This window comes from Cibotium barometz, chromosome 43 (genome assembly GCF_041138505.1).
Source record: "Cibotium barometz isolate CiBa-2024 chromosome 43, ASM4113850v1, whole genome shotgun sequence".
In the NCBI taxonomy this organism is placed as follows: domain Eukaryota; kingdom Viridiplantae; phylum Streptophyta; class Polypodiopsida; order Cyatheales; family Cibotiaceae; genus Cibotium; species Cibotium barometz.
The window spans coordinates 7,216,072-7,243,830 of record NC_141088.1 but is presented as its reverse complement, the minus strand read 5'-3'; the positions used below and the strand labels follow the sequence as shown (position 1 = coordinate 7,243,830).

At 43.4% G+C, this 27,759-nt stretch overlaps 1 long non-coding RNA gene across 1 annotated transcript in view; it reads left to right on the top strand.

The window, feature by feature from the left end:
* Positions 1–27,310, top strand: part of LOC147613480 (uncharacterized) — a 38,641-nt gene extending 11,331 nt beyond the window's left edge. Inside the window, exon 2 of the long non-coding RNA XR_015263203.1 lies at positions 23,506–27,310. This is a non-coding gene — a long non-coding RNA (uncharacterized LOC147613480). The remainder of the gene's footprint in view (positions 1–23,505) is intronic.
* Positions 27,311–27,759: the final 449 nt, after the last annotated feature.

Here is a 27,759-nt window from a genome sequence, read left to right as displayed (position 1 = left end):
TGTGTGGACATCCCTAGGTGTGAAGGGGGAACATTAAAACATTAAGTTTGAATGTTTATTGAAGTTTGCCCCTAGGCCTTAGTGGCCCTAGGAACTTATTAAGTTGGGGCCCTAGGAATTAAATTGGGAAGGGGTTTTCTCTCTCTTCCCTCTCTCTCTTCCCTTTTTGGGGAGTCGTGTAGCAAAAGTGGAGCTCCCTTCATGCGCATGATGTACTAGCGTGGAAAAGCACAGGAAGGGGAGGCGATTGCTGAAGATCAGTTGTGCTGCTGTTTTTCTGAGTGGAACCAGCCGTACAGCACTGTACGGCCAGAGCTGGACACACTCTCTCTCTCTCTCTCTCTCTCCTCTGCTGCTGGCGGCGCACAGAGCTGCTGCTGGAAACTCTGCGCAGAAGCTCTGTACAGGCTGTACAGCCTGTTTTCCAGCCCAAACCCTACTGTACGACTGCCGTACAGTGTACGGGCAGTCGGGTACAGCAAGTACAGGTGCAGGCGGCGCTTTTCTGAGTGTTGGACAGACCTGTGTATGTTGATTCAGGCTGGTACAGAAGTGGACAGCAGGCTGTTTATGCAAGTACAACACCTGGCACGCATCCCGAGGCGGTACAATCAAGTACAGTGCTGATTTTCAGATCTGTACTTTCAAGGACAGCATAGGAGTGAGCATCAGGAGGAAGAAACAGGCAAGTGCAAGCACACGTGTGAAGCAGGATTGTGGGTTCAAGTGCCTGCAGGCACAGATTGGTGCTGTTGCTTCCTCCAGAGTTGTTTCACGAGCTGAACTTGGTAAGCCTTGACTCTGTTCATCTATCTCTCTTTCTGTTGCTTGATGTCTGCTACAGGTATGTGTTATCTGGCTCCTTGTGAGAGGAGGAGTATAGCAGATTGACAAGAGATTAAGACAGGGATTGAACAGCATATGTATATGTTGAGCTGAGAAGATGTATCATGCTTATGAGTTATGCCAGATGTATGCCCATGGCTGGCCTGCTTTGTGAACTTGGCTGATCAGAGGGAGGCACAGTGTGTTGCTTAAGGACACAGATCTGTGTGCATAGATCCTCTGTGCTGAGAAGGATTTGTGGGCAGTCAGATTGGACTACAGGTGTAAACTCTTGGCTGGTTTTTATGTTGTACTCAGCCATACATATTATTTTAATGGAATAAAGAAATACCGCAAGGGGCGCCAAGCTTTGGGGCCAACAGGTGTCGTTGTGTATTCAGATTTGGGCACTCTAGCTCCAATCTGTGTTTGGTTTTTCATCTAGACTACAAGTGGACGGGTGATTGCTCCTACCGCACTCTGGTTTTCTATCAGAGGCCGGTTTCACAAACACCAAATCATGGTCAACCAACATTGGGAAGAGCGCCACAGAGCCGAGCATCGCACTCAAACTCCAATCAAGGTGCCGAATCCATTTTGGACCATTTGAGAGTGCTGCAACTTTTGCCAACAAGCCAGCAAGGTGGATTCCAACATTCCCAACCTCATGGTACGTATCTGGAACACTTTCACAACCACGCAACACGTACACTCAAGTCACTGTAGCACTTGCTACTGGCATAAGAGTCAAAGTCGGACATTGTATAGCCAAAACGAGTTTGCATATCAGTCCCTAGTACTTCGTGTATACCTGAGTTGTATTATACATTATTCGAAATTCGTTTTAAACGCGTATAATGTCCATTTAATACGTTATCCTTTAAAAATACAGGCATATTATACGTGGACACGTCACGTATTTTGAAAAAAATAATTTTTAGCTTACATTTTGATCGAAAGCATTTCGATCGAAATTCATTTGGATCTAAATACTTTCGATCGAAATGCGGTATTTTAAAAAAAAAATTAATATAAATATTTAGATCGAAAGAGCTGGGTATAAAAACCCCTATTCCAGAGTCATTTTTTGTATTTCTCACTTCTATTGGAGTGCGTCTCTACCTTACCGGAGGTAGAGACAACAAAACAAAAACTAAACTAATATTATATATATATATATATATAATAATATATATATATTAATATAATATATTAATATATTATATTAATATATTAATATATATAATATTATATATATTATAATATTATATTAATATATTAATATAATATATAATATATTATATTAATATATTAATATATTATATTAATATATTATATTAATATATTAATATATTATATTAATATATTAATATATATAATATTATATATATTATAATATTATATTAATATATTAATATATATAATATTATATATATATAATATTATATATATATAATATTATATATATATTAATATTAATATAATATTATAATATTATATAATATTATATATATATTGTGAGCGTCACAATCAGGATTGCGAGCTACTCTAAGTATTATCTCATGTTTGGGGTAAATCCAAACATGTTTTAATACAAACGGATGAGCAGGCACAAGTGCTAAAGAGAGATGAAGTCATGCCATGCATGCGGGAGAGCATCGGGACCAACGGATGCGGGAACGGAAGCAGGACGCCATTTTTCGACACTTTAGTCATTTCCCGTAAATAACTTACTCAAAACCTGCCTAAGTGCATTTTGTAATTGATATATTTCTGTATGTGGGCACTCTAAAGTGTTCTGGCTTGTACAAATGCAAGCCCACTTGAACCCACATGTATTCACTGAACCCACTTTTATAGATTTAGTGTTTAGGAAGGCTAGCGGGCGCCCAAGTGTGGAATGGGCATAACTTAGGGCATTTTGAGCTATTATGTTATAAGTAGAGCCTTCTCTAAACAAACCTATCTTCTTTTTGCTATCTCTAGTTGCAACTAAGAGCAAGGGCATTCTAGCTCTCTTCTCTACACACTCTCACCTCTTGAGCCTCTCTCCCATTGCATGAGCTTTGGCTATGGCTATGGGCTTGTATCATTGTGTCTACTTTGATTAATGCAAGAAGGGTGGTTCTCTACTCTCTAATCTCTCTTCTCTACTCTCTAATATGATGTGGGTTTGTGGGATTAGCTTAATCTTTAGCTATGTGCCTCAAGCTTGAGTCATTGTCATTATGCTTTGCAATGTGTGTATGTATTGATTAGTTGCTTAATCTTGATTAGTGTGTGCTTGTAGCTAATGTGGGTTCAACTCTCGTGCTAGAGTGCTTATGGGGGAAGTGTAGAAGCTTGGGGAAGCTCTCTATGCTTAATGGGCATTCGTGGGATATGAATGGAGCTTGCATGCATTAGTTTAAGCATCATTAGTTGTAGAGAAGCATGCTTAATTAGATGAGTGGGACCGAGTCCTTTCCTTGCATCAAGTTGCATCAAGCGCTCTCTTGAATAATCCCATTGCTTATCCATTAGCCTAAGGGAGTAATATCCCTTGCTAATGCAAGGCCGGAGACAATCAGGGGTGCTAGTGTTTCTTGATAGATAGAAAGTGGGTTGCATTCCATGCACATGGTGTTTGAGTGCATATCTTGACGGTGGGTAGATAGGAGTAGAGGCTTAGTCGATTAGGTGAGTGGGTTAGTACTTCCATTGCTAATACCATTTGGTAGTGGTTGAGTGGGTAGATAGGATGGGTGGCACATATTGGTAGCTTGAAGGGATCACCAAATGGCTCGGCAAAGAGATTAGCAAGTGATTGACACCCACTTGTGTCCTCCGCGAGACCTAGCCGGGTTAGCTCTCCCTATACACGATAGTCTAGCCTATTGAGGTAATACTTAGAGTGGCTCGCAATCCCGATTGTGACGCTTACAAGTGTCGCCGCTGCCGGGGATCGAGCGCCTAAGCTAGAGTATCTTGCTTTGAGTATTTGGGTAATTAGTTGCTCCGTCGGTTGCAAAACCGCGGATAGGAAAAAGGATTAGAGTGGGATTCTAAGGCTGGGTAACTAGGGGAGGACCGAGAATGGGATTCTTGGGACCAAAACCTAGCGCATGAGTTGAGGAACTCTAAAATCCTCAAAACCCACATACAAGCGGTTGAGGGATCTCGCATTCACTAGACTAGGCTTCATTTCAAGCATTGTCATTTCAAGTTTGTTTTTCTTGCATTGTTGTTTCAAAGTTCATGCATACATTGTACACTTGATAGGCTCCATTACATTGTTCACATTAGCTACTATAGCTATTGTGATTTGTGAGAGCTAAGTGTCTTTGCAAAACAAGCATATAGATAGAGCATTGGTAGGAAGGAATAGTGCATTATTAGCAAAAGAGCACTAGCATCACATTAGGTATGTCATCTTGTGCTACCATCATATGGTTGCCATGTGGACACATTTAGGACATTGGGCATAATCCCATATAGCTAGAAAACACCCTTTAGTTTGCATTTGCATCCCATTGCATAGAAAACTACATAAAAATCAAGCACTAAAACATCAATTGAGCTAGGAATTGCACATATCTTGTATCAAAACAGGTACAAGGCAGGTACAAAACAAGCAGGGACACTAAGGGTACCAACATACCTAAGCTGGAGCTGTTCCCATTGCAGCCATGTGCTCTCTGGATGAACCATCGACATTGATATGTCGATGGTCTGATCTCACAAATTGTGTATAGCAGATCTGACCTAACCAGGGTGACAACAGTATTGTTGCAGGCCTAAGGCACCTCTGATATCAATCTTGGCCCATTTCAAGCTGTCGATGGTCCAAATCTAGATGTCGATGGTTGGGACCAGAGAGCTAATTCTGAGCTGTTGTGCAGGGCCTGCAGGCATGTTGGCACCTAGGGGAGACTCTTGTGGAACCTCCAAGCAAGCCATATAGGCTGGTAAGGGTGGCGTACCAAAGTACTTTTCCTCCTAGCAAGTCAATTTTGCTATATACACACCTAGGGAATCATTTAAGACACACACACACACACACACACACAAATTTAAAAAAAAAAAGAATTTTTTAATTGAAGAAATTAATTTTTCAATTCAACTATTCAAAGAAAAAAAATTGAATTGGAAAAAAAAAGAGGCCCAAACGCCCACGCCCAACGACCCACGGTCCCGAGTCTTTGATATATATATATCAAAGAGGCTATAGCTTCCTCCATAGCTTCCCCCTTGAAAGCTAAAGAGAGTAGTGAAGTTATATTTATACCCTTGAAAATGGAAGGGAGGATTGAGCATATGGGATTGGGAAAAGGAGGGAACTTTCCCTCCATTTCACAATTACTAGGCTTCCCCCACTATTCCTAGGAGAAAAATCACTCTTTAGAGCACCAAATTCACTCCGGAAGACCAAAGACTGAACTGTAAATTGGGTCGGGATATACTTGGCGAGGCCGTCATTTTGAGCTATCGCACGACGCGGTCCGCATTTCGAGACCAAACACAATGAAAAATTCTCAATTTTGAGCCAAAACAGCTAAAACAAATTGGCATCAAACAAGCACGAAGAGCTGTGAGGCAAGCAAGAGCTTGATCCCGAGAGCTTCACCAAGGCATGTACTTTTGAAACCAAGCACTGAGGCTATCCAAACACCAAGAATATTGACCTTGCATCTTACAATTGCACTAAAACGTCAAAGGAAAATCTTGCATCAAGCACATCAAGAGATTTAGGCAAGTGTAGATTGCATTCAAGGAACACATCCATGCTTAGGAATTGGGAAGTGGAAGAGACCATAGGATCCGGATCTTCTTTTGCATCTCGGGTTCCTACCCAAGGAAGCGATAGCAGATCCATAAAGCCACTTGAGCCGACCGACACGTCTTCGGACTCAAGCGAAGCATCTTATCTCATGGATGACTTCTATGAATTCGACGCACATATCAGGCAACCACAAGGCAAAGAACGTGGTTTGGAATTTGATATAAGGCTCAAATACATTAGCCGTAATGAATATGGAGCCCAAATATATGTCGATCCATGGAACCGAAAGATGGTCAAAATCGAGGATGTTTCATCCCCCTTTGAGCCGGAAGTATGGGTCCACCTACAAGGTGACCGGTACATGAGCATCATAGGGACAACCTTCATGCTAACGTCTTCATTTGAGTTCATGGATTCAACAGGTAACATCCATCAAGAACCAGAAGGGAGAGCAATTCCAACGCCGAATCATGCTAGTGTCCCTCAAGGAATGGACATGGAGCGACCAAAGTAAAGCGCGGAGTACGCACCAAGTGCGCCGTCACAGCCAACTCAAGGGAAAAAAGAGGTACGCTCTGAAACCACTGAGTTTCTAATTCACGAAATTGCTGTGGAAAGAGTGTATGTAGATAATGAAAGTTTCTTGCTTTACTAAGACCGAGAAAGCATAGTCTATGAAGCCATGGTGTTTGACATGTATGACTATCCTGCCGAAACTACTTTGTATGCATATGGGAAAAAGGGAACAACCACAGTCAATGTTGATGATGATAGGGGGAACACTTACACCATTTTACACAAAGACCAATTAGGCAACTACACATGGCATGGTAGATCAGTGTTCCAAGAGAGAGCATCAACTTCTAGAATGCACGCAGCACCTGATGCTACAACCAGACCAAAAAATGTGCCAACTCCTACTTACATGCACCCAAGGATGGAGACGGCATTTGAAAAGACGAGACCAGGATCCCCATTCTATCCTAGAGCTCCGTGTGATGACACTATTGCTCCGGGGGGGGGTTGCTCCGGGGAGGGAGGAACTAAAAACTGAGGAAAGGGGAGGTTACAAGATCTCTGAAGGATCACATAAACCTCATGACACTAGATTTGAAACCAAGGAAAGGAAGAGGAGAAGCCATGAGAGATCGCTAAGAAAGCCATTCAGACCAATCGATTTGGCTAAACATTGCACAAAGTTTGAAGGGACTGAGGATCCTTACGGTCATCTAGCCCACTTTAGAAACTTAGTGTTTGCTGAGCAAGTCGATGATGAGCACACTAAGGTGCAAGGTTTTGGTCTAACCATGCAAGGAGCGGCAAGAACTTGGTTTCTAGCACTCAAGCCTGCTTCTCTTTGTGACTTCGAGATGTTAGCAAAGAACTTCATCGCTGCACACACCAAGATTGGGATCTCAGGCTAACTTGATCTTGAGATTCAAACAACAAGAGGGGGAAACCATAAAGGAGTGTATAAACAGACTTAGACAATACATTGCTAGATGCCCTGCTATACTGAAATGCCAAGTGAAGAGAAACCGATCTCTTGATTCCTAGAAGGGCTTCTGAACGAAACACTTTACACACACATGTTTGTAAGGAATCACACAGATTTTGATGAGTGTTGCTATGAGAATCAACGGATGGACGACAACTATGAATTTTTGCAAAATTCATCGTGTCAAGACCCAGTTGTGTCCAAGGAGCCAAGCAAGGACAAAAATTTTCTATCCATGCTAGAGCTCGTAGTGCAAAGACTGCGATGTGATTCTAGTATCGCTTATCTATTTCGAGAGAACAACTCCTTAGTGTGGTGCAACTTTTGCCGACAGAAAATTGATCACGAGGTGCTAGAATGTCCAAGTAGGATTAGATACTTGAGGGAGCAAGACCTCCGAGCATCTTATCTGAAACAAAGAAATGTATTTTTTGCAAAAGAAGAAAAACCAAGACCTGGGGGAGAAACTCGTGGGACCACAGCGGGTACATCTTCTCAGGTAAACTCTGGTAAAGAGCGGAATGAGAATGGAATGGAACTAGTACCAGTTCATTCCTACATTGACGAGAGAGAGATGAGCTCAGAAAAAGCGTAAGCCTATTAGCCAGGGAGTTCTACTCGAGAACGAGAGGTGCATTGCTACAAATGCTTTGGACCCCATTGGACCAAGGAGTGCCCTTTAGAGCTAGAACATGAAGGAAAAGTCCAAGCTAGTAGTTCTCGTTGGCCAGAAGTTCCGAGGTATTGTGAAGATTGTGCAATTGAACATCTAAGCAAGAATTGCCCGCACAAACCCAGAAATGCGTCCATGTAGGAAGAAGGGGTTTCAATTACATTGAAGTCATCCCCTCATCTAACTCATCCGAGAACGAAAACGAAGTTGTCTTTCTGCGGATAGTGACAAAGGTCCCAAATGTGAAGGAAGCCGAGCAGACAATGCTAGAATCTAAGGAGGATCCAGTGATACAAGAGTGTTCCCCGAGTGAAAAGCTCAAGCTAAAGCGGAAAAAGTGTAGAAAATCCAGGAAAACCAACCCGGAGAAAAAAAGGGGACTCTAGCAAATCACTTTTCGGAGTTAGGTTCATATGAGTCAATCATTCTCGAAACACCGGACGGAGTATTGAAAGAGATCACAGTAGAAACTTCAACAGACTCTAAACAAACCCGAGGAGAATCCAAACGAGAGCTTAAATGTAAGGAGGGTGAGAACCCAACTTTATTGATGGTCTCAAGAGTGCAAGAAATGAGGGAAAAGATAAGCCCATAAGACTAGAAAAGGGTTCCACAGAAAATGTTCAAACCCAAAAGAAGGCGTCGACGAAGCCAGACCATACAAGGAGAAAAAGCCAAGGGTAAGGAACATGGGACTGCCAGCGGATCTGAAGTCTCTGACTCGTGTTCTTGGGAGTCCATAGTTCTAGAACTACCTGGAGGAGTGAGAAGGGAATTTATTGTAAAACATGCGAGGGATCAAGAGACCTTAAACAAAGAACCATCACGGCCGGTATGGGCAATCACTCGTGCCCAGACTAGAAAAGTAGAAGAAAAGGCCAAGGAAAAAGAGCCTAAAACAGTAGAAGCCCCAACTTCTCAACCCAAACCTAAATGAAAGTGGGGAATATCTTCAAAAAAGGGAAACCATAAAAATAAGGAACCCCTACAAAACAAGGAGCAAGTTGCTCAACCAACTTCAATTCCAGGATCTTCACAAGGTCCAAGAGAAACCATTCCAGAGCAAATAAACGTAGAACGCGGTTCCAAACCCAATCGTAAATCTAGTAAGCAGCTCAGGAACTAGCTCAGGAGGATCAGTGCTTGTGGACAAGCAAGACAAGGTTTTGGAAGGCAAGTTGAGGGCATATGAAGCAAGACTTCGGAAGGATATAGTTATTCCTCCCAAACTACGGGAGTACCCTGACCCACAATCCAAGAGAAAGTAAACTTAGTTAGGCATCAAGCTTTGATTAAGGATACGCAAACGACGTTCGAGGGACCTCCTCCATTTAGACCGGAAACGCGTCCTAGTGGCAGCAGCAGTCAGTTGGAGACAATCCAAGAAGTCTCTGAGGAAGGAACACCTAGTGAGGTATGTTCAAGATCACGAAAAACCAATCACGAAGAAGCAAGGGCAATCCCAGTCTTGCAGCAAGAAACAGCTGAGGAGCTCTGGAATGAAATCCGTGATTTGAAGGATAAAGATGGCATCTGCACCCTTTTCTGTCATACAACTCTCTAGTTCCGAGCCACACAACCTTGAAGCTCACGAAGCTGAATCTGATATGGCGGAAGAGGAAGAGAAGAGTGTGCCTAACACGCTTGCTATGCTTCCATCTTACCTTGGTAAGTCAGAGGCGTGCACAGAAATTCTTCCATTCCCCTCATCAAGGCAAGTGATCCCAGAAGCTAAGGACACCTTAAATCTACAAGCAGTTCTATTTGCTTTAGTAACAGCTACCCAGCCAACCACTAGTTGATTTCTTGAAAATCAAGCCAGAGATGTGGGGGCAAGTATCTCGTATGCTTAGAGAAAAAGGCTATGATGTGTGGAGGAAGATCTGAAGCTAGCCTTACCATACGCATCATCTTCAGGATCAAGCATCGTATGACAAGTTCTTTTGAACAAAGTCAATAAGTACGAGAAGAGGGGAAAAGATAAGGGCAATTCCATGCTTTCAATTAAGATGAACGGGGTGAAGACCTTTGCAATTCTTGATACGGGAGCAGGAATCAGCATTGCAACCAAAGCAAAGTGGGAAAAGTGGGACAAAAAAGCACTACAAAAAATGCGCATGGAGCTGCAACTGGCGGATGGCAATCTAGAGAACCCTCTAGGTTTGTTGGAGGATGTCGTTGTAGAATCATGTGGAGTACAATACGAACATACATTTGCAGTAGCTGACTTTGGGAAGAACCCAAACTATGACATAATCCTAGGAAGACCTTTCATGAGACAGCTCAAGGTTATCCAAGAATGGGGTTATGACTACATATATCTACGCCATGAAAACGCCACAACGAGAGTCAATCTAGTTGATTTTACCTATAGGGACATGGCTAGAACCCCGGTAGATGACTTTGACTCTTACTCTTCAGGATTGACCCCTGCTACCACCTCTACCAAAGATTCAGTGACAAACGCTTGGTTATTCCAAGAATACAGCTCACCAAGTGAGAACTTGTCTAAAAGATATGAATAGAGCCATTGACGATGAAGCGTACATGCCTTCACTCTATCCAGAAGCGGTCATTGACGATCATGAGTGGATGCACGTCTTAGCAACAATAGACACGTTTGCACTTTCACGAGAAACACAGTTCTGTGACAAGGAAGGCTATGACATCATTCCCTTCTGTATGGTCACAATCTGAAACATGCCCATTTCGCATTCTCTTGACAATGATCATGCACAAAGGCAGCCACCCTGCGCATGCTTTAATAGGCACAAAAGAAGTCGTAAATATTCTGTCTTGGGAAATGTGGGACACCTTAGGTCAACCTGCACTGTCATCTGCTATTACGAAAGTTCTAAACTTGACACAAGGAGGAGTCGCTTGTCTAGGGTGCATAGTCCAAAAAATGTGTATTCAGGATGAGTCCATGCATATGGTTTTCTATGTTGCTAACAAAGGTGAAGCCTTGGAGAGTGTAATCTTGGGCAAGACATGGATAAGATTCACCGACTGCCAACTGGATTGGAAAGACCGTAGTTACACCATTCAGGTCAACTCTCTAACTCTTACAGGTTCAAGTACAACCATTCTTCATGGCTTTGACAAAGAAGAGTTACACCATTTGGTCCCAAAAAGCTCCCAAAGAGAAGAACTCGTACACGCCACCTCTGCTGTACAAACTCGGTCATCCATCACTACTGAGAACACGAAGCCGACCAAACAACTACCCAAGGAGGAGATGCCGAATGAAGCCAGAGAGCGTGATGAGAAAGAAAAGGCTTATTCAAGCACAACCATCTCCAGCGAAGATGAAGAATACGTGCCACCCTTGCTACTCACAGTGGGCTTAGTATCACCAACAACCACTTACAAAGCCATGCTAGATTCAAGAGCAAACAAGAACGTCATAGCGGATGAGGTTTATCAAAGATTAATCAGAACTCCTTTAGCCAACAAATTGATCATCTTCAGCAATCAAGAGGCTCTCAGTGCAAAGGAGAAGTCACCACCCCTATACATGTGGACGAGCACACAGAGCCATGTACTTTTTATGTGGCAGACGCCAAAGAATGCGTCCATGACCTCATACTCGGTCGCGCATGGATGCATCGCCACAAGTGCTCAGTTGACTGGGATGACCGCACCATCATGCTTACTTTCAATGGGAAGCGGTCCTACATCAGGGAACACAAGCCAATCCCAAAGTTTAAACAAGATCCACCAAAGGCACGCGTTGCGAATACAGCTCAAACAAAGTGGGTGCCAAAGCAACAACCAAACTCTAACAATGACAACCAACTGCCGCGGCAACAACAAGAGCCCACGGGAATCACTCTGCCACCGAAAAGGCAAAGAATGAATCAAATTGTGTACCAACCAAAGTACCCTCGGACGAATAAACGTTGGATTCCAAGTGGGATTTTACAAGTTCAAGGCTACTATGAAGGCAACTTGGAGGTTTGGGTTCCACAGGTCAAACCGATTCTGGAGACAAGAGTTGTTCAGAGACCGATTCAACACAAGATAAAGAAGAAGAGGTCAAGACCCAAGAGCAACAAAAAGAGCGCTACGGCAGCAACGACCACGAGATGGGTACCCAAATCATTGCTTTAAGCCCAAGGATACTACCTAGGAGCAACTCATCTCTGGCTGCCAAAGAAGAGACCACTGAAGCAATCAGCCCAGTCTAGCCCCCAATAGGCATTAGTCACACTACCACAGACGAGAGGATCATGCTTCCAACGAGCACGCCAGGAATCCCTATGTCAGTCGGTCACTGCCACAACCCCAAGAGTTGTTGAGAAGTGGGTGCCAAGAGTTATCCCAACTAGCCCACTTACTCCACCTTCAATCCCGCTATGATGCAGTACCACACTGCCACATCCAATCATTCAAGATATCAGATCCGTGAAGGGGAAGAAACCAATATGTGACATCACTCCAACTACTTCAGGGTCACAAAAAGCAGCACTATGTCCCACTCCAAAAAAGAGCATCACCTTGGCCCGTATACACATCACGCCATTCTCGGCCATGAAAAATGCACAGGAAGCTGCAAAACATGCTGATCAGGCTACAAAAGAGTTTGGATACAAGTGTCCATGACTGAACAAAGTCAAAAGTCCAATTTTGGGTCACAAAACAGTCATTTCAGACTCTGAAAAGCTCCAAATGTGAACAAACAGCAGGCTCATTCGACGAAACGAGTCAAGCACTCAATCAAAGGTCCATCCAACCTAGTTACAGGTTGAGCCAAAATTTCAAGCCCACTGGGTTAGGTTCGGACAACAAAAACGGCGGAAAAGTGAGGAAAAGAGCACTTTTTTGGCCATTTTATGGTCAGGGAACCATTCTTTTCAACCATACGGCCACAGATTTCATCAAACGATGGAGCAGACCAAATCATAGGTATAACATACTTTGTTACAAGATGATTCAAGACCTCAAGCCCAATTGACATCATGCGAGCAATCAACGAGGCCAAAAAGTGCTAAAAAACGCACCCAAACAGGCATTTTAAGGTCCAGAAGTTCTAACTGCTACATACCAAAGCCAAATCTGGGTCTTATGTGCCACAAACCTTCGGAATACCTTCAATATAACACACGCAAATCAGCTCGCCTAGCGAAGCTCATTCGGAGCGGATTTTAGGCAAATTACACTATGGTCGGCTCAAATGTCAAATAAGTCCTCGGGCCTACTTTCGCCGCATTGCCAATTCCAAACCGGCAAGCCTCTATAAGAAGTGACCATCCAGGATTGAAGTCTAGTGGTTGGTGAAGCTTGTATTCGAACCACGTTGCAAACGGAGTCTCCGAACTACCTCATTCATGCTGACAAAAACAGGCAAAACACCTAGAAAAGATAATGTCCCAAATAGCATTTTTTGGTCAAATTTGGTCATCCGGGCATCATTCTTCATCATTGAAATTCCAAATCATGGTCAACCAACATTGGAAAGAGCGCCATAGAGCCGAGTCACGCACTGGAACTACATTCAAGGTTCCGGATCCATTTCGAGCCATTTCAGAGTGCTATAACCATAGCTAACAAGTCGACAGGAAGGATTCCAACATCTCCAAACCCATGGTACGTATCTGGAACACCTTCACACTCATATAGCAGGTACAGTCAAGTCACTATAGCACTTGCCACTAGCATAAGAGTCAGAGTCAGAGACTTTGTTTAGCCAAAACGCGCTAGCATCTCAGACCCATACTATTCAAGCTATACATTCACTAGTCTGTTTGCTCTTATGACCATAAGCTGCCATCATTTTACATGATTATGTCGAGACGGGAAGTCTGGCTAGTTAACAGAGTCGCTTGTGTCTGAGGATGAGCATAGTCTCATGTCGATTGAAGAAGGATGAAGTGTCCATCACACCACGCACAATGCACAAGTGAGAGAGTGAATATCCTCGTCTACGAACACCCTTTTCGGATGGTTACGAGCCCCTCGAGTGACCTATGTTACTCCTTGCACTACAAATTTTCCGGATCGCCTTCTTGTTTCACTCTGCTTGCACCGCATAACCATTTGCACTACATGTCTATCAACTCATACTAGGTGTCCACAACACGGACTTATGCATTAGACACTTGTTCAGTGAGACAACCCATGCACGCTGTGCACACAATATCGCATCCTCTACTACAAACGCCTCTTGACAGTAATTGCAGAGCCAATTGATTGTCTTGTATGGTTATGATGCTATGCTCTTACCTCGAGAACCAGGAGCAACAACCACCCACCACTGACAATTCAAATGGCATAAGCATCATACGTCACACACTCACCACTCACTCTATCACCATCACTCACTGCATGAACACTCTTGATGCATGACCATTGCTAGACTGGGGGGAACATTAGCATACACTGCACATCAACACTACCTCATTTCCAACCACTAATGTCACTACTCATTCACACACTACATATCAACTTCACCGCTCCGGGAGTAGCAATTCTCTAGATTGGGGTCTCTAGATTGGGGGAAGCAAAGGCAAAAAATTTCAGCGCAAGCCCTCACTCACATGCATGAGGCATTGCTTATCCATTAGCCTAAGTGAGTAACATCCCTCACTAATGCAAGGCCGGAGACAATCAGGGGTGCTAGTGTTTCTTGATGGATAGAAAGTGGGTTGCATTCCATGCGCATGGTGTTTGAGTGCATATCTTGATGGTGGGTAGATAGGAGTAGAGGCTTAGTCGATTAGGTGAGTGGGTTAGCACTTCCATTGCTAATACCATTTGTAGTGGTTGAGTGGGTAGATAGGATGGGTGGCACATATTGGTAGCTTGAAGGGATCACCAAATGGCTCGGCAAAGAGATTAGCAAGGGATTGACACCCACTTGTGTCCTTCGCGACCTAGCCGGGTTAGCTCTCCCTATGCACGATAGTCTAGCCTATTGAGGTAAGACTTAGAGTGGCTTGTAATCCCGATTGTGACACTCACACCTCAATAGACAAGACTATCGTTCATAGGGAGAGCTAACCCAGCTAGGTCGTGGAGGACACAAGTGGGTGTCAATCACTTGCTAATCTCTTTGCCGAGCCATTTGGTGATCTCTTCTAACTACCAATACGTGCCACCCATCCTATCTACCCATTCAATCACTACCGAATGGTATTAGCATTGGAGTTGCTAACCCACTCACCTAATCAACTAAGCCTCTACTCCTATCTACCCACCGTCAAGATATGCATTCAAACATCATGCACATGCAATGCAACCCACTTTCTATACATCAAGAACCACTAGTACCCCTGATAGTCTCCGGCCTTGCATTAGCAAGGGATGTTACTCCCTTAGGCTAATGAACAAGCAATGGGATTATTCAAGAGAGTACTTGATGCAACTCAATAGAAGGAAAGGACTCGGTCACACTCTATCTAATTAAGCATGCTTCTCTACAACTAATGATGCTTAACTAATGCAAGCAAGCTTCATACATAACCCACAAATTCCCATTAAGCGTAGAGAGCTTACCCAAGCTTCTTACACTTCCCCCATAAGCACTCTAGCAAGAGAGTAAAACCCACATTAGCAACAAGCATACACTAATCAAGATTAAAGCAAGCTAATCAATACATACACATTACAAAGCATAAATGACAATGATTCAAGCTTAAGGCAAGTAGCTAATGATTAAGCTAATGCCCACAAGTCCACATCATATTAGAGAGTAGAGAAAAGAGATTAAATATTAGAGAACCACTCTCCTTGCATTAATCAATGTAGATACAATGATACAAGCCCATAGCCATAGCCAAAGCTCAAGCAATGAGAGAGAGGCTCAAGAGGTGAGAGTGTGTAGAGAGGAGAGCTAGAATGCTCTTGCTCTTAGTTACAACTAGAGATAGCCAAAAAGAAGAAGGGTTTGTTTAGAGAAGGCTCTACTTATAGCAAAATAGCTAAAAATGCCCTAAGTTATGTCCACTCCACACTTGGGCACCCGCTAGCCTTCCTAAGCACTAATTCTGTAAATATGGGTTCAGTAATTACATGTTGGAACTCTTATAGAGCCCACTTATCTCCTTGTATTGTTACATTGCACTTCGGCAGTTAAATAATTAATGGTAGTCACGGGAAATATCCAAAAATAGCAAAAACTTTGTATTCCCGCTCCCGCAGCTTCTGCAGCAACTTCCATCTTCTTCTCTCTTTACCTTTATCTGCACCTGTAAACCCCATTCCCGTGTGAGCCAAACAATCCCCCCAGTCGTATCCATGTTCCGTCTACGGACATGTGAACTTGAAGTCCATGGGTGGTCACTTTCGTCCCCGCTTTGGGGTGCTTGATCCTAGCTCCGTTGTTCCTTGTGTGCTTGGTGTTCTTCTTGTGCCTTGTCTTGAAGGGGTTTCCCGAGCCGATTGTTGTTCAGCAGCGGGTTGAGGTTGAGCTGCTGGCTCTTGCCTTTGTTCTTGTGATTGCGCTTGGGTAAGCCCGTCTCTTGTGGTAGCCCTAGTGGTGACTCCATCACTTCTTTCAATTTGGCGTAGGCTTCCTTGTGTTCTTTGATGTTGTCTCAAATTCCTTTGATCCATTAGATCCAACCTGTTCATAATCGTTCCGTTGGTGACATCTTGATGTTCATAAGGTTGATGGATCCAACAAAGCACTGTGCGTGTGTGTAACTGCGCACTTGATTCCTCTTCAGTCCTTGGCTCTGGTGGGTGGTAGAAATGGCAATCTGGCATCCAAGAGCCTCCTTTGTATAAACACTTCTTGAAGATCTGCATTTGTTCTGAAGCAAGTGCTATATATGTTGCTGAAGAAACCCGTGGTCATCATCTCTTCAAAGGCTTGTATGTGATGACTTCGGAACCACCTGGTCCGCTCATAGAGTCCATGGAGCTGATCGATGTCAGGACCTATATTGAAATCCCAGGCTAATTGGTAATCGCCAAAATGGAACTTGTAGAAGTTGGGATCTTTAAGCCTTTCCTTCTCAAATCCTCTGAGTAATATGACTATCAATCTCAGGAACTTGCAAAACATCTGAATAGCAAAGTCGGGGACACCTACAAAGTAATCCATTGTTCGGTCACATAGCTCTGCCATCCATTCATTGTTGATCTTTGTGTATGGAGCTGGAGAGGCGATGTATGGGAAGTTTAGGAGTTGAAGATTTCTTTCCCTTCTCTTTTCATATTCCACCCAAGTGTAGCACCTTCTTGTGGGGCAGAAGTCAATGCGCATTTCTTGAGGGGACTCTTTGTAAATATCCATCACTCCCTCTTTCTGTCGGAACCATATCTTCCACCACTTGGGTTGGATCTCCATGACCTCCTTTTTGTACATGTTGCTGATAGGCTTGTAGCCACCTTTGGTTTCCTCTAGATGAAGCATTTCCCATTCTACAAAGTCTTTTTCAATCTTAGCCCTGAGCATGGCACTACTCATCATCATCGTATCGCTTGGAAACTGTTCCTGGGGATGAGTCGGCTTAGCTCCAGAATGGCCACTTCATATATTTACCAATCTTTTTGCCTTCGGGAAAGTTGAGAGAAGACCTCTTGTGTCATTCTGAAATCCACTCTCTCTCGTAGTGTATACGTCCTTCCAGGCTTACTTGTTCCAGTAGCAGGTGTGGTGGACTTGGGCTAACCGTGGGTCTCCTTTGCTGTTCCTACTGTGTTTCTTCTTCAAATACCGAGTGCTTCAGAATGGGAGATAATGGTCTTAGAGTCACTGGCGGTGCTCTGTCCCCTTGGGTACGCTTGAATTCTTCCATTTCTTTTCTTAGCTTGTCCATCTGCAAGTGTAGATCCATATTTTCTGCTCTTAATGCTCTATTAGTAGCATTGGCTTCTGTAAGATCTTGCCTTGTGCGGATCAGCTCTTCTCCAGCGTTACTGTCCGTGATGACCGATGCTGCTGATTCGAGGCTTTGACTTCTCTTCATAGTTTCTTCAAGGACAGATGTACTAAACTCTGTGGATTGGGTTCTTTGTCTGGGCTCTTTGCCATTCAGCTTCGAGAAATTCCGCCAGTTGCCTATTTGTCTCCCGGACCTCACGAAACTCACTTGTGGTGGCATTCAGTCTTGCCAACATCTTCTCCTCGGGATCCTTAGGTGTTGTCTTGCTCTTTTGGTCTTCCGCCTTCTTTTCAGCTTCGTTGAGCCTTGTGGCCACATCTTCTAGATAGTCATGTAGCATCTGACATTCGTCCTTGAAGTAGTTGTGCCACATGTAAAGGTTGGTGATGAGCTGGTGTAGAGATCTTCAATAGCATCAATGCTCTCCTGAAGGTTGCGCTGGACTTGGTTGTACACCTGCTCATCTTCATATAGAACAACTTCAAAATTTGTCCTCACTTCTTCAAGCCTCCTCTGCGCTTGATCTTGGACAGCCGTGATAGATGTGAGTTCCGTATGTATGTCCTTTTGAGTTTCATCGCTTATGTGGGCTTCCAAGAATCTTTGCATCCATTCTTGGGTTTCCGGATAAAGTTCTCGATACATAGCGATTTCTTCCATTCTTGATTTCTTTCTGGGTTCAGTTGATGGCAGCCGACGATCCTGCAACATGCTCCACTGGCTTGCTTTTCTTTTTAGGTTGTTCAACAACCTTTTCTTTTCCCTTTGATCACTCTTGAGCTTGAGCGGCAGCTTTACTTTTTTCTTGGAAAACTCTCTCTTTCTCCTCTTCTTCAGCGATCTTTTTCTCAGCTTCAGCTTGTAATTCTTCTTTGTATTCCACTAGTGCCCCTACAAATGTGCCTAAGCACTGGGGTATTTGTGCAAAATTCAACATTGCTTGCCTCACTAGCTCACCCTGCTCCGGAGTACAATAGACTTCCTTTGGAAGTTTTCATTCTTTCCCATGAATATCGTAAAGACTCCTCTGTAGCGCTTCTTGAAAATTGGGGTCATCGTATTCATCTTCGAAGCGACCAGATAGCCATGCCGCTCACATCACGTAACTCATGGTGGTTTTCCTTGGTCCTTCCTTAGCTCGGACTTTTTCTTCTTCCGCACTGATTCTTATTGCTTCAGCCAGTTGTTCTTCTTCAGTCATTTGTAGACCCGTTGCAGCTTCAGGTTGTACTGCTGGTTCAGGCTCAACAGCAGCCATCTCTTCCTCAGCCAGTTTTTCTTCTCTCTGAAACTTCCTCATGTGGAGGCTGTGAATGTGTTCCCCTTCTGGTAGAACCCATGGTTCTGGCAACTCCGTTTTGTCTAGGGCTTCATACACCAATTTGATGATCATCAAAACAGCTCCTAGGTATGGCATGGTGCGTCTTTTCACCTTACTGACACCCTGTGTTACTATACTTAAGCTCCCTTGCCTTAATATATGCAAGATTGTAGCGGCATAATCCTTTCTTAGCATTGAGGGTATGGTTTGTCTCAATGTGTACTCCACCGCCATGGCTTTCTCCGGAGTACTCCACCTATGTGGATGAGCAAGGTGCAGATGTTGTGTATGAATCTGTAATGGCAGCCGGATTTCTTGTCTTTTCAAATGTTCCCACCGTGGCTCCACTACATCTGCACACTGAATCCTCTCTTTACTGGTGTGCCCCCGCTCATTGAATTCCATCTCTCCAGGTTGGAGACGGAGAGCACATCTTACTCCAGCAGGTGATAGTTGTATTGTGACCTTGTTGCCGTGCAAGTTTGTAACTTGGCACTTGAAGTTGGCATCCATTGTGGTGTATGCCTCCCACGCTCTTTGTAGATTGGGTCCCCATGCTGGTAAACCAAAATATCCATCTAGGCTCAAGCATTCCCATAAGTGTGCTGCATTTGGGTCCACTGTGTGTAGTACAAAGAAAGAAGCAGTTGGCACCATCACAAGCACTGTCCTGCCTTTTGTGTCCTTAAATTTTCCTCGAGCTAAACAAGCTCGATGCTGCATCATCACTGGTGCGTCGATGTAGCAATCCGCCATGTATGCATCTAGTTCAAAGTGATATGCAGGAAGTAGTCTTCTTGCTGAAGGTTTGCCCTCGCTAGAGATAGGGTCCTCTGAAGGCTCTTCTGGCTCATCCGGCTCCTCCGCGTATGGTGGGGGTGGGTCAGGCAACTCTGTTCTTTGTGCCCGAGCCGGTCCTTGTGAGTCACGACGTGTCTTCACCATGGTGCGCACTTCGCTGACTTTTTCTAAGTTCTAAGCTTTTCCAAAAAATTTGCCAGGGCTTCGCCACTATAACTATCGCGGACCGCGTGAAAGCGTCCGTACGGGTGAGGTGTGCCTACGCACTCCCTTTGAAGTGAGCCGCAACTCTATGTGGATCCTCGAGCGTACCCGGCAACCTAATGCAATGCGAGAGGGATGTGTGGCCTACCTCGCGTGTTATTGATGCTCCGTGCGTGTGTGACGATGCTCGGAATGCCCCAAATCATACACTTGCCTTGCCTTGTTGCTCTCTTTGATGCTCTTATGAGCCTAATAACACACAAAATAAGGTTTAAGTGCCGCGCAGAATTGGACCATCGACACTCTGTTTTGGACCATCAACATGCCGAATTTGAGTTGGCCTCTGGCCTGATGGTGCATCTACCTTGTGTGCATAGTGGCATGCCCAAAATCAATTTCTAAGTGCCTTGATTGTTGGACCATCGACATGTTGATGTCGATGGTTGGGGCAGTGAGCAGATAGACCTCCTACAGCCTGCTGGAGCTTGGCTTCTTCCTCTTCACTTTTTGTAACTGGGGTTGGCCCAAATTTTGGTTTGAAATTGTAATTTTTGTGAGTTCTTTGCAAGATTTCTGCTGAATTTTGTCATGCTCTGCTCCACTTTGTTGTTTCTCGGCTTGGTATGCCCCCCAGAGATGCTTGCTTTCATTTTCATGTGCTTCATCATCTTCTACAGCAAGTGTTAGTCTTCATGTGCTTGAAATTGTATTTTTCTTTTTTGGCTTGACTTTTTGGTCGTTTTTGTAACTGTGAATGTTCTAAGTGCACCTGACTGTGCCCTCGTAAGCCTAATGCTGCCTTATGATTGTGAGTGATGGGCTCTCAGTGAATGCCTTGTATATTATGCCCTTGCTTCCCCCCAGTCTAGTGTCTTGCTACTCCTGGAGTAGTGAATGCAATATGCAGTGTGTGCTTGAGTAATGCAATGAGTGGTTAGAACAAGGTAGTGCAGTTGTGCAGTGTATGCCTATGTTCCCCCCAGTCTAGTGTGGATCATGCCGTAAGTGACTGTGGTGGATTGAGTTTTATGTATGTGCGGTGCTGAGACTCTTGAAATCTTGAGTTGTACGTGGGTAGTCTTCGGGATCTTGAGGTAAAAACATAGCGTCATGACCATACTAGATATTCAATTGGCTTTGCAATTGCAATCAAGAGGCATGCATAGTAGAGGATGTCTTACTGTGTATATAGTGTGTCTGGGTTGTCATAGCACAAGTGTCTAATGCATAGCCCGATGTTGTGGACTCCTAGGATGAGTTGATGGACATGTAATGCAGATGGCGTATGCGGTGCAAGCAAAGCTATACTTGAGATCATTCCGGATTGATTGTAGCACACCGAGTGTTACAACCCACTCTAGGTGCTCACAATTATTCGGAAAGGGTGTTTGTGGACGAGGATATTCACTCTCTCACTTGTGTATTGTGCGTGGTGTGATGGACACTTTGTCCTCATCTATCTTCATAAGACTATGCTCGTCATTTGACCCAAGCGACTCGGTTAACTAACCAGACCTCTTGGCTCGGCATAATCATGCAAAATGATGGCAACTTATGATCGTACGAGCAAAAAGACTAGTGAATGTATAGCTTGAATAGTATGGGTCTGAGATGCTAGTGTAATTTGGCTAAGCAAAGCCCGACTCTGACTCTTATGCCAGTAGCAAGTGCTATGGCGACTTGACAGTACTCCTGTGTGATTGTGAATGCAAACCGGATATGTACAGAGATGGTTGGATTTAATGGAATCCTCCTTGTAGACTTGTACGCTATGGCGACAACACTATGAATTGGTCCGAAATCAGCTCCTTGAATGGTGTCCTTGAATGGTGTGCCACTGCATTGCTCAACTCTAAAGCACTTCTTCCCAAATGTGGTTTGTTATGGTTTTGCATTTGAATGATGAAGAATGATGCCCAAATGAAGATTTTTGGCAAAAAACGCTATACGGGTCCTCTCCTTCTTGATGATTTTGCCCTGCTTTCATGAGTGCGGATGAAGTCGTTCTAGGACTCCATTTGTGATAAGGTTTGAATCCAAGCTTCCTCAACCTATTGACTTCAATCGTGGATGGCCACTTCATATGGAAGTTCTCCGGTTTGAAATTGGCAATGCGGCGAAGGTAGTCTCGAAGGCTTTTTTGACATTTGAGCCGACGATAGTGTAATTTGCCTAAAATCCGATCCGAATGAACTTCACTTTTGGAAAGATGATTTGTATGTGTTATATTGAAGGTATTGTGGGGGTCCATGGTACTTGAGACCCAGAATTGGAATTTGGATGTAGCAGTTAGAGCTTCCTAACCTTAAAATGCCTGTTTTGGTGCGTTTTTTAGCACCTTTTGGCCCTGTTGATGCCTCATATGATGTCAATTGGACTTGAGGTCTTGGCTCATCCTATAATAGGTCATGATACACCTGTGATCTGGTCTTCTCATTCATTGGATAAAATCTGTTGCCGTACGTTTGAAAAGAATGGCTTCCTGACCATAAAATGGCCAAAAAAGTGCTCCTTTTACCACTTTTTTGCCGTTTTTATCATTCGAACCTAACATTTTAGGCTTGTAATCGTGGCTCATTGTATAATAGGGTTAGTGGACCTATGTTTGAGTGGTTGACTCCTGTTGAATAGTGCAGTTGTTTAGCCACTTTTGAAGACTTTCAGAGTCTAAATTGACTGTTTGTGGCCAAAACTTACGATTTCGGAGTCGTTCCTTATTCTTGCTCCTGTTTCTTTCCTTTTGGGAACGCTTTTTTCTCATCGACGCTTGAATACAAGTCAAGTGTAGGATTCCTCCAACTGTAGTTGACATCCTTTCCCTCTATCTGAAGGCGTAGCATTGCTTCCTGTAGTTTGTAATCTCCGCGAGATTGGTAGGATATTTTTGCGGATTGCAGGCCAAAAAGTTGAACTTGTAAAATTCCAACTCTTTCTTTTAGTGTTGGGTAGCATGCTGCAATGCCAGTTTTTGATAGAGGTAGTGAATGAGATGCCTTGCTTTCACACACCGTTGTGTCCTCTGAGTTGTGTCTTGTGAATTTCTCTGCTACTGAAGTTCCAATGGGACTCATCTGCAGACAACTTCCTTCTTTTGCTGGCTGCTCAAGCGTGGTAGAAGTTGAAGCCGTTGTTCTCTCCTTTGCGGCGGGTTTACTAGATTGTTGTATGGGTACCCACTTCATTGTTCCTTTAGCAGTCATCATGTTAGTTTGCGGGACTGCTTTTGGTTCCATCTTGTTGATAGTCCTGTGTGTTTTTGGAACCCATATGTGTGTGGCTCCTTCGTAATATCCTTGAGCTGCGAGGACAGTCTTTGGTATCCATCACTGTGGCAGCTTCACTTGTCCTCGGCGAGAGTGGTGTTGTCTCTGAAAATGGTTTGCAAAATGCTGAAGCTGTGGTTGAGCTTTTGATGCTTTTTGCTTGCTTGTTGTTGCTCCTTGGGCTGATTCTGTTGATGCCCGTAGTTTGAACTCCTTAGTTTGTATGCTAGTGGGAGTTGTTTGTTTAAGTACCCACTTGGTTCTATTTGACTGGACTTGCTTGGGTGGATCACTCTTGAACTTGGGAATTGGCTTGTGTTCGCAGATGAAGGTTCTGCCACCTTTGAGAGTTAACATGATAGTTCTCTCATCCCAGTCATAAGAGTATCTATGGTGACTTAGCCATGTTCTGCCCAGGATCAAGTCGTGAGCGCATTCTTCAGCATCTGCCACATAAAATATGCAGTCTTCAAAGTGGTCTTCAACCTGTACCTGAATTGTGACTACTCCTTTGTAGACAGTCTCTTGATTGGTGAAACTGTTGAAGGAAACTGATGTGTCAGCAAGGGGTGTTCTAATGAGGCGTTGATAGACTTCGTCGGCCATGACATTGGCGTCTGCTCCTGTGTCTAGCATTGCCTTTTGCAAATGAATTGTGAGGCGAGCCCCACCGTTGATAGCACCGGAGGCACGTAATCGTTGTCCTCTTCTTTGATGATTGAGAGAGCTGAGATATGTAGTCTTCTTGCTTTAGCTTTCTCCACTCAGATCCTAGCTTCCTCTTGCGCTTCATCTTTTAATCTTTGGAGAGCCTCCTTCTTGCTTTTGGCTGTATGTAACTTATCCAACATTTCCAGTGTAAGTGGTTCATGGAAGCGTTTCATACAACTACCATTGATAAAATTAGGCATGGGTTCAACCTCTATGGTCTCTAAACGCACTGCTCCTCCCGAGGTTAAATCATTGATGACGAATGGGCTGAGCCCTTGCATCTTTAGTTTGCGTTTGTTTTTCTTGAGAGTGTAAACTAGAACTAGGTCACCTCTCTTGAACTCTTTTGTGCGAATGTTGTTGTCAAACCATTTTTTGCAGCGTCACTTTTCAGCATACATTCCGGCCACTGCTACAAGTCTCCTTTCATCCAGCTTTTCCAACTCGTATAATCGATTGGAGCTGTGAGTGCCCTAGCCCGGGCTTACCAACCCGAATGGGTAGCCCTCCCACCTGGGACCAGGTCCATGTTAGGGAATCCCTCTATCCCTAACGTAGATGTTAGCCCAGGGGGGTTTAGATACAGGGGAATAAATCCTAGATACGAACCTCCCAATCGTCGGTTACTAAGTCCTAAAGCGTACCTAGCTTACTTACAAGAAGAAGACTGATTTAAATTTGTAAATATTGGGAATCCCAGCAGCACCCGTTCTCGTAACCCTTCCCACCTTCGAGCCTGTTGGATAGTGATAATGTCATCCAGAAGTCTTAATTTTGTTCATTCAAACAATTTTCATTGTTGGAAAACAATCGTAAGACAAGGGAAAACAGCATGCATTTCTTGTTTAACTTTCTTTTTATCTTCTGGATGACATTGTCCCGGCGACCCCCACCATTATATCACCATTTTAAGTTGATCGTGTTCGTTCTTATCCTAGCCATAATAATCTACATAAATGTAACTAATTCTCATGCACACACATACTATCTTCGAATACACTCGTCTTCTCCCGAGATCGAGTCACCTGACACCTCATCGTAATGGACGATGTCATCATTCACATTTCCAATTAACAATTATTCTTAAATTTGCGAAAGACTTCTTTAAACTAATTTGATTCATTTTTAGAAGTTTACTGAGATGTCTGGCTCTCTGCGTCTCTTGACACCGAGGGATGGTCCCCTCCTATATTCCTAAGTCTTTCCATTCCTATTAAATTAAAACTTTACGCTGAAAGCATAAAAATCAGGGTTCTTTGGTTCATTACACACCTTCTTCCACTTCCTCAATTAATTCCCACATCTCTACCTTGATGAAGCAATCTTTCTTCCCACACTCCCACAGTCCTAGTCCTAGCCAGATAGGACTCTTCCCCCGTGGAGTACTACGAGTTCATGAAGCCCGTCTGGCTACTCACCCACATCACATACACCAAATGGAATACACATATAGACAATACACAAGATCCACAACACTTTAACATAGATAGACTTTCGTCGACCAACATTTAACAATGAACTTGCCACAAGTAATTCTCAATCAATCCTTTCCCTTGGGACACACAGTCACCAAGCTTTCCAATTGTTTGGGACACACAGTCTAGCAAACTATCCTCTTGGGACACACAATCACCAAGCTTTCCATTTGTTTGGGACGACACACAGTCCACCAAACTATCCTCTTGGGACACACAGTCATCAAGCTTTCCATTTATTTGGGACACACAGTCCACCAAACTATCTTCTTGGGTCAAGCTTTCCATTTGTTTAGGACACACAGTCCACCAAACTATCATCTTGGGACACACATTCACCAAGCCTTCCACCAAAGTCTAATTTCTCAATAAGTATTATAAACCATAATGGTAATAATTCCCATCCTCGTCGAGTACACCTCGCGACAGAGTATTCTATCAGAACCTTTGATGGATGGTTATACTATGAACACTTTCCGACGTCTGCAATGAGTCCTGCCATGTCCTAGCTATTAACTAAAAGGCAGGAGGTGCTTAACCCTAAGGGATGTTAATCACCTTAATACTCATAAATAAATGTAACTTTGTTCCTTCTTGAGTAATCATGTACCCGGACCCAAGGTCGACCAAAGAAGTTTGGGAGAGCAGCAAACAATGAAGACAAGAATACAATCCTATAATCCTAAGGTAGCTGAGGGGACTACAACCGTATCCAGACATCTGTTTAGCATTCTTTAAAACATACTCTACAATCCCTTAATAGTTCTAACTCACAATCACCAAAAATTTCCAAATATAAGATTTATTTTGTCAACTCATTACGGCTCATTATTGATCCGTCCAAAATTTGGAAATCAAACATTCTTTGGGTTAGACATCTTTCATTAGCCACTTCTTCAATAATAATATATTTTATTATTAGTTAGATTTGTTTGTGTCAGATTAGTTTTATTCGTCCTAATCAAATAGTCTCTTTAGGTAGAGACGAGAATTGAAGAACTTTGACAGAAGAGATTAAACTTTATGAGAACGTTCTTCTCAAACTTGATGAGTCCCTTTGTGGACCTTTCCATTAAACTTTAATTAGACAAACCCTTACAGGACTCCATCCTTTCACTTCACTCAACCTAACTATGAGGTAAGGATGTTGACACGCTGGCTCTGACCCCTAGGTCTAAGCGTCCTAAACTTCTACTAATTGACTTAGAAAAATTTATTCTCTTAACAAAACCTTGCCAGACTCTATTCCTTTCAACTCGCTCAACCTAGCTACAAATGATGGCTCTTGACACATTGGCTCTGACCCCTAGGTCTAAGCGTCCTAAAAATACTAGATGATCCAAATTCAGAACTCTAGTCCTAAATTCTGCTGGTTAGGAGAGGTTCCATGTAATCTCACGGATTTAGGCAAGTAAAGGTAAATTACCGAGATGGGAAACAGATTGGTTTCAAGATCGTGGTTTGACTGTTTTCGGTAAAATCTAACCATGACCGTATAGGATTCTAAGAGTCGGGAGGTCCTTAGGATTGAATCAATTATTTTCCTTTAGCTTTGGAATTTTACTTTTGGATATAAGGTGTAATAGCCTACTACTACTGAAGCGGCGAATCCAGTCGCTTAAGTGCTGGAAGAAGGGAGTTAATCCCTGAAGATGCAGTTAACCCTTCCTTGATTAGGGGAGAGATTCAAGACTGAGGATAAATTACGGTGATTTAGACATTTCTGTGTCAAATTTCCTTTAGGATTCTACTCCTAAATTATTTATACGAGAGCGGTCAAACTTCGGAAAATTAGACTATTAGCTGGGAAAGGTTCATTCTTTGGATCTCGCTAAGGGTTTGGGTTCCTAAGAAGAGGTTGAATGGATTTAAGCTTCTTTCTAGAGGTCTCTTCTAAAGTTGAGTGTGAAACAGAGCTTGATGTTTCCACCACTTATCTTGTAGCATTTGGAACGGCGACTCCAACCACTGATTAACTTGTGAAGGGACTAAACTGGTTTATTTAATCTTCTAGGGTTGGATTGATACACTCCTCACTCCTAACTGAAGGGTTAGTTGGTGAATCTGGTAGCGCCTAAGGATAAGACGGAGGCTAGGATTCTAGGCTTAATGTCCTGCTACTCAATCATTGAAGGAGGATCTACTTTCCTAATCCAAGGATCTAAGGATAGGGGTGTGCTAACCTATTCTACTTAGGTTTGAACCTTAAGATCTTGATGAATCCTCCCTCTAAACAAGGAGATTCCTGGGGATGATCGACTAAGATCTTCTAAATTTGCCTATAAATATCCAAACATGAAGGCGAAGAAGAGGGTTTTCCTCGCCATAGAATTTAGCTGTAAATTTGGGCAGCGTCTTCTTTGTACGGCGGATAGAGAATCACCATAAAGAGA